Consider the following 8,695-nt stretch of genomic DNA (forward strand, 5'->3'; position numbering starts at 1 on the left):
AGTCTCCTGGAACAGATGGACTGACTTCTAGGTATTATAAGATTTTATCTGAAGAAATGATAGAGCCACTAAAGGAACTCTTTAATAGTATTTTGTTGGGTATGCAAGTTCCTCCTTCTTGGAAAAGAGCTTTTATATCACTGATTCCGAAGGAAGATCAGGATCTTACAGAGCCTAAGAATTATAGGCCAATTTCATTATTGAATGTTGATTATAAGATCTTTACAAAAATTTTGGCAAATAGATTAATGCAGGTTATGAAAGACTTGATTCATAGTGATCAAGCAGGATTTATAACAGGGAGATATATGAAACATAATGTTAGACAAATTATTAACTTAATTGAGTACTTGGATAAGAATAATCAGATTCCTGTGGCTTTTATCTTTTTGGACGCTGAAAAAGCTTTTGATCAATTGGACTGGCAATTTTTATTTTCTTTGGTAGAGAAAATGAATTTTGGGGATAATTTTTTACATGCACTTAAAGCTATATATCAGCAGCAATCTGCACAAATTGTTGTAAATGGGGGATTGACTGAGAATTTCAATATTCAAAAAGGGACAAGACAAGGATGTCCATTATCCCCATTGTTATTTGTTTTAACATTGGAAATTTTATTGATTCAGATTCGGGAATCGAAGTTAGTTAAGGGTGTAAAGATAAGGAAGAATGAGTATAAATTGCGGGCATTTGCGGATGATTTGGTTTTAATTTTGGAACAGCCGAATCAGGCGATTGATGGTTTATTAGAACTTATAACACAGTATGGGAATGTTTCTGGTTTTAAAGTTAATAATTATAAGACTAAGATATTATCTAAGAATATGTCAGTTAAAGAAAGGGAAAGTTTGATTAAAGCCACAGGTTTTCAGATGGTAAAAAAGGTTAAATACTTGGGAGTATATCTAACTGCTTCAAATGGAAAATTGTACAAGAACAATTATGAACCACTATGGGCAAAAGTCCAAAAGGATTTAATAGATTGGAAAAAATTGCAATTGTCATTGTTGGGGAGAATTTCAGCTGTAAAAATGAATGTTCTACCAAAGTTTCTTTTTTTGTTTCAGATGATACCTATTCTTAAAAAAGAGGCAAATTTGGAGGAATGGCAAAAGGGTATCAATAATTTTATATGGGCCGGGAAGAAACCAAGGGTTAAATTTAAGATATTACAGGATGCTCGAGAAAGAGGGGGACTTAAGGCACCCAATTTGAAATTATATTATGATGCAGCCGCCCTAACTTGGTTAAGTGATTGGCTTAATTTAACAAATATGGATATTCTTTTTTTGGAAGGTTGGGATTTAATATATGGTTGGCATGCATATTTAATTTTTAATAAGAAAGTTGATCGGACTTTTAAATCACATATTTTGAGGAATGCCTTACTTCGTGTTTGGAAGAAGTATTATTATAGATTAAATTATAAAATACCTATCTGGGGGATTCCCAGACATGCAATTGAGGGAACCTCTAAGGGGACAAATTTTGATAAAATTTCATATAAAGAATTGTTAATTTGTTCTGGTTCGAATTGGCATTTGAAATCCCTAGATGTATTAAGGCAGCAAAATATTCTACAGTCATGGTTTCAATATTTACAAATAATGGATAGATGGACTGTAGACAAGAAAGAGGGAATAACACTAGAAGATAGACAATTGGTTATTCAGATTAAAAACCAAGGTCCGGCTCATATAAAAAGAATATATAATGTTTTATTAGAGTTAGATTCGGAAACAGAATTGGTTAAAGATTGTATGATTAAATGGGCTCAGAATATACAGGAGCCGATCTCATTGGATTTATGGGAGATAATTTGGATAAGAAATGTTAAATTTACACAAGCTCAAAATTTGAGAGAAAATTTTTATAAAATGTTTTATAGATGGCATTTAGATCCTAAAAAATTATCTTGTATGTATTCCAACATACAGCCCAAATGTTGGAGATGTGGCAATAATGATGCGACATACTTTCATATTTGGTGGAATTGTAAAAAAGTAAAGGCTTTTTGGATTATGATTTGGTGGAACATTCAAAAGATTTTTAGAAAGAAGATAAAGTTTACTCCTCAACTATTTTTACTTGGTATTTTTGTTGACTTAAATGAAAAAGAAACTACTTTGATGTTGAATTTATTAACTGCAGCAAGGTTACTAGTAGGTCTATATTGGAAGAAAGATTCTTTGCCTACTTTAGAAGAATGGATATTTAAAGTATCTAGTTTTGCAGAAATGGCAAAAATTTCTGCTTATTTAAAGGATCATACACAAGAAAGATATATTACTGTATGGGGAAGGTGGATAGATTATATTCAGAAAAAATATGGAATTAAAAAGTTTTATTTATTTTATGAATGAATATCAAATATTATAGAGAATTGTTTTATAAGTTATGGAGTTAAAGGTTAATTATGATATATTTTTTTCTTTCTCTTTTTTTTCTTTTTTTTTAATTATTATAATTTTCTTTTTCTTTTTTTTTCTTAACCCTGTATTCTGCTCTGGGAAGTGAAGGGAGGGGGGGTGGGGGTGGGAGGGAGGGTAAGGGGGGGTTCTCTATTTTAAAATTTTATTGTATTTTTATAAATGATTGTATGTTTTAAAAAATAAAAATTTTCAATAAAAAAAAAAAAGATACCTGAATGGCTTTCAACAATGGAAGCTTTTGCTTACCCAAATTTAATTAACTACGATAAAGTTGTGACTTATAAAGATATTTTGAATAATGAAGGAAAATTGAAGGATGACAAGAACTACAAGAACAAGGTATTGACTTAGCATGGTGGCCATATCTGCAAATTCAAACGAGATATGAAAAAGATGTTAAAACAACAGGATTTTATAAAGAACAGACAGACTTTGATCAGATACTATTAAAAACAGATGAAAAGTTGATCAAGAAACTCTATAGATTTTTGTTAAATTTAAAGATGGAGGAAGAACATGCAAAAGAAACAATGATAATATGGGCAAAGAATTTTGGACATATTATAGAATTAGAAGAATGGCAGTAAAGTAGGAAGCTGGAAAAATACTGATTGTCTAACTGATTGTCTAACAGAAATTGTGGGTGAAAGGGAGGTTTCCTGCCTCCCAGACGACACATAAATTTAGAAGTGCCAGATCAGCCCAATATCCTGTTTTTAACTTTGCACATGATATATTGCAAACTGCCTAGCACATGATATATTGCAAACTGCCTAAGTAGCTTTTCTATGTTAGAATAAGGAACTATAGAATATAACCATGTATGGAATATTCCATGATCAGGAAATAATTACATATTAAAGAGTATAAGAATGTTCACCCATGCCCCTGTTTGGGGTTCAGACCCTTTTTGCTGTGATTAGCTCTCTGAACCTGCACATTAAACCATTCCTTTCCCAAAAGAGCTGACTCAAGTGTGTCTCATTTCTACAACAGTTTCTGGTGCATTGGTCGGGAAACTTGAGTGAGGCGATGTTTCGCTGAAGGCGGCTTGACCCTTCAGACCTGCTGGGAAGCCATCTCTGAACAATTCTCCAGGTGCCACGGGTGTGTTTTCCTCCGGGAGACAGCTGTGGCTTATCAGCAGAGCCGACAGTGCTGAGAGCCAGTCCAAGAACCCTTTGGGAAAGGAAAGGAGGTCTGAACCAGCTCTTGACCAGGACAAGTGTAACAACACCGCAGGCGAGTATGTGTTTAAACTAATTGTACCTATCTCACTTGAAGATAGAAGAGGGGGCCTAATCAAACCCCCTGGACTCGGGATGGTGGTCCTAAAGAAGTCCATGTTAAGCTGTGTGGGTGGTTAAACCAGTGGATTTCCTACTAGTGACCATTGGAACGTCCGGCGCTGTAGGTCATTGGCAGTGTGTTAGGATGGGGGGCGTAGCAGTGTTCCCAGCACACCGCTGGAATGCATGTTAAAAGGATTTGATAAGTACTTTAATCATACCCAGTATAGGGTCCCTTACCCTAAGGTAACTAGGGATAGGCTGCAGTTTTTATGTGAGCATCAATGGCCTCACATGGATGTGGGGTGGCCCCCGGAGGGAACTTTTAAGAATCAAATCATTGATGATCTCACTTCTCTGATAGCAGCCAATGAGGAAAACTATCCTAATCAATTTCAATATATAGATCAGTGGGGGGATGCAGTAGCAGGGCAGGCAGATGAGTTATTGCAATGTCAGGCTGAAATGGTTCGTTTGTGTGTGGCTAGACCTAAAGGGAAAAAGCTACAGGTTGAGACTAAAAGAGTCAAGGATGTGAAGATTTCAGAGACTAAGTATCAGATGCCAGGAAAGAGATAAAGGTGGAAGTAGAGGAATTGATTCTTAGACCCCCTCCCTATGTTCCGCGCCTCTCCCCCATGCCCCCAGTGCCGGCTGCAGCAGCAGCTGTGCCTGGGGATGGGCTGATTGCTCCTGCTGAGTCCAGGGACATGCAGCCAGTTGTGAAACAAAAACAGAAGGGGAAGCCATCAGCCCCAAAGGAGGAAAGGGAACAAAGGGAGACAGCTCTCCCTGTGGAAGTTAGGGGGGACCTGAGTGAGGAGGATGAAGTGGAGAGTGAAGCTGGAATAGTTGTGGCTTCTGGAGTAGTGACAAGATTGGCAGCAGCGAGAGCTGGGGCTGCTAGACCGGAATTTATAGCTCCCCTGAGGCAGGTTGATAAGGCAGTGTCAGACCAGCAGGGAGCAGTACAGATTAAGTCCATGTTTCAGTATGTTCCTTTCACTACAACAGATTTGTTAAATTGGAAACAACATTATGGTCCATTGTCTTCCAAACCCGCCGAAATGGCAAGTTTGTTTCAGACTATTATGAGAACCCATAATCCGACATGGCAGGATGTACAGCAATTGTTAGATACTTTGTTGACTTCTGAGGAAAGGGAAAAGTGGAAGGCTGCTGTTAGGCAGTGCTTGAGAGATAGATTGCTGGCTATACAGGATATTCAGCCAGAGTTGGACACAAGGGCACCAGAAAAGGATCCAGAGCGGGATGCACAAGACCCAGCAAAGATGAGATTGCTGAAAGAATATCAGAATTTAGTAGTAGAGGCTCTTCGCAAGGCTGGAAAGCCTCCGGTGAACATGTCAAAGCCGTCTTTACTGATGCAGGAAGCAGATGAAAGTCCGGAGAGTTTCTTGCAAAGATTGATTGAGGCTTATGAGCTTTATACTCAGGTTGATCCCAGGAGTGCAGATAACGTGAGAATGTTGAATGAGAGGTTCATAGCGCAGAGCTATGATGACATAAGACAGAAGTTGCAGAGGTTGGAGGGAGCATTAGGGAAGAATACTACAGAGTTGTTGGAAGTAGCAAGGAAAGTGTTTGTTAACAGGGATAAGGTTGAAAAGAAGGAAAGAGAGGCCAGGATGCATAAAAAGACAGAGTTATTGGCTGTGGCGTTGCAAGGAGGGACTGTGCTGGGACCTAATCAGTGTGCTAATTGTAAAGAGGAAGATCATTGGCAAAGGGAATGTCCTAGAAGGCAGATGAGAGGAAGAGGATGGAGAGGAAGGGTAGGCAGAGGACGTGAAGGTGTTGAGGGCGGACCCCCCATGTGCTCTCCCTTTAGGGGAAGAGGGCAGAGAGGGACTCGAGGGTATACAAGAGACTGGAGTAGAGAAAGGGAAATTGAAGGGATTGTATTGGCAGGGACTGGTTGGACGGATTGACGGGGACCTGGCTTAGAGGAGACCCCCCCCGAGCCATTGGTTACTTTAAACATAGGGGGTCGACAGACAACGTTTTTAGTGGATACTGGAGCAGGGAGATCAGCTGTGAATAGTCGCTAAAATAGGACCCCATAAGATAAAAGTTCAAGGAATATCAGGACAGGTTTTAGGACGGCCAGTTCTACAACCTGTCACTTGTGATTTAAAGGCTCAAAGATTCAACATGAGTTCTTATATGTCCCCAAATGTCCAGTATCTTTGTTAGGTAGAGACTTACTTAGCAAGCTGGGGGCAACTATTTCCTTTGATGATGGACAACAAACGCTTCAGATAAAACACCAACCTGAGGCTATGTGGAGACTGATGGTTAATAGATCTGTTGAGGAGGAAGTTCTGGAAGAGAAATGGAGGGAGTTTGGAGTACCGGGGCTATGGGCTGAGGATAACCCCCCTGGTTTTGCAGCCCATCACCCCCCCCCCCGTGATTGTGGAAGTGAAACCTTTATCAATGCCTGTGCATATTAGGCAGAGATCCTGCTCCAATGAGGCTATAGCTGCTATACAACTGAGCATCCAGAAATATTTGAAAGCAGGCATTTTGGTACCTATTCAGTCACCTTGGAATACACCTATTTTACCTATAAGGAAGCCAGATGGTTCCTTTAGGCCTGTTCAGGATTTACGCATCATAAATTCTGTGACTGTCACAATCCACCCTGTCGTGCCCAACCCCTATACATTGTTGAGCTTGATTCCTCCAATTGCGAAGTGGTTTTCAGTTGTAGATCTGAAAGATGCCTTTTTCACGATCCCCATCCATAAGGTTAGTCAGCCCTTGTTTGCTTTTGAGTGGGAAAATCCAAAGACAGGGCAAAAGGCACAGTATACCTGGACTAGACTACCACAGGGTTTTAAAAATTCACCCACCCTTTTTGGGACTGCCCTAGCAGAAGATTTACAGCATTGTGCCCTGGCAGAGGGGTGACACTATTCTGCAATATGTAGATGATGTGCTGGTGACAGGTAGGACAGAGGAGATGTGTTGGGAGAACACGGAGTTCCTTTTACATTTGTTGCTGAAGTGTGATTATAGGGCTTCCAGAAAGAAAGCACAATTGGTCAAGCAGAGGGTAAGGTATTTAGGGTATGACATTGAGGAGGGGCATAGAGCTTTAGGCTGGGAAAGAAAGCAAGCAGTGTTAGCTATTGCTGAACCCCTAAATAGGCGACAGCTAAGGGCCTTTTTAGGTTTGGCAGGATTTTGTCGAATATGGATACCAAATTATGCCTTATTAGCAGCACCTCTTTATTCGGCTACAAAAGGGGTGATGCAGAGCCCTTCGAATGGGAGGGAGAACAAAGGAGAGCTTTTAAAGAAGTGAAACAAGCCCTCACATCGGCACCGGCCTTAGCTTTGCCTAACTTGGAAAAGCCTTTCAATCTGTATGTTGACAACAGGAAGAATATTGCCTTGGGGGTGTTGACTCAACAATTGGGGCAGTGGCAACACCCGGTGGCCTACTTATCTAAGCAATTAGATGGGATAGCCCAGGGTTGGCCACATTGCTTGAAGGTTCTTGCTGCTATAGTGGTCCTTTTACAGGATTGCAATAAATTGACCTTCTCATGTCCCATAAGTGTCCACACCCCTCATGCAGTCCATTCTATCTTGGATAATAAAGGACATTTGTGGATCAGCAGTCAGAGGCTTTTTAAGTATCAGGCAATGATGATTGAAAACCTTCAAGTAAAATTAGTGGTGTCCAATCAACTGAACCCTGCCATCCTATTGCCTACAGAAGTTGAATCAGAGCATGACTGTATACAAGTGTTAGATACTGTATATTCAAGCTGTCCAGATTTATCTGATATCCCTCTTCCGGATGCTGCCCTGAATTGGTATACAGATGGCTCTAGTTACATACATGATGGCAAAAGGGTTTCTGGATATGCTATTGTGAATGATGCAACGGTGGTGGAGAGTAGTCCACTTGGAACTGGCTATAATGCTCAAGTAGCAGAATTGTGGGCACTCATCAGAGCATTGGAAAGGGCAGAAGGGGAGACTTTGAATGTTTGGACAGATAGTAAGTATGCCTTTTTGACTTTACATGCTCATGGTGCTGTGTACAAAGAGAGAGGATTTAGGGATTCTGCTGGTAAATATGTGTTGCATAGACATTTAATAAAGCGTCTTCTCGATGCAGTACAAAAGCCAGCGAAGGTTTCAGTTATGCATTGTAAAGGGCATCAGCGGGGGGGGGGGTGGATAAGGTGGCTCAAGGAAATCGGAAGGCTGATTTGGAAGCTAAGAAGGTGGCAATAAGAACAGGACCTACACCGGATTTATCAATATATGTTGCAATGGACTTGGGGGTCCTGCCCCCTGTCATTAAGCCAACAGCAGGAGTGTGTGAAAGCAGTGAATGATCTTAAAGCTATTAAAGATGGGTGGTATCTGTTGCCTGATGGACGTGTTTTTGTCCCACAGTCTTTGGCATGGACTTTACTTCAGGCATCTCATGATGCTACACACATGGGAAAAACAGGGTTGGAAGAAGCCATTGGAAGGGATTACTATGTAAATGGGTTGGCTGGGATAGCTGCTCGAGTAGTTTCACAGTGTGGTGTCTGTGCTAAAGTCAATCCTAGACAAGGGCCCCTTTTACCACCTGGGACAATACCTGTCTCATACTTTCTTATGGATTCTGTTATGGTTGATTTTACAGACATGCCTAGATGTGGATTGTACAAAGCCCTGTTGGTGTTTGTAGATAAATACACTGGATGGCCAGAAGCTTACCCTACAAAGACTAAACAGGCCAGAAAAGTGGCTAGAGTGCTGTTAAAAGAGTTAATACCTTGCTTTAGCTGTCCTTCCTTTATCTCTTCTAACAATGGTCCTGAATTTATTCATCAAGTCAATCAAGCAGTGGCTACTGCAGTTTTATCTAAGTGGCGGTTTCATAGTGCTTTCCGTAGTGCTTTCCAGGTGCGAATTCAGAAAGGATGAATCGCA

General features: G+C 40.3%; 1 pseudogene; it reads left to right on the top strand.

The window, feature by feature from the left end:
- The first annotated feature begins 4,362 nt into the window (after window positions 1–4,362).
- LOC120300471 lies at window positions 4,363–8,106 on the top strand (annotated as a pseudogene).
- The last annotated feature ends 589 nt before the right edge of the window (window positions 8,107–8,695 follow it).

This window comes from Crotalus tigris, unplaced genomic scaffold (assembly GCF_016545835.1).
Source record: "Crotalus tigris isolate CLP2741 ecotype Arizona unplaced genomic scaffold, ASM1654583v1 scf7180000024341.3516292, whole genome shotgun sequence".
Taxonomy (NCBI): Eukaryota; Metazoa; Chordata; class Lepidosauria; order Squamata; family Viperidae; genus Crotalus; species Crotalus tigris.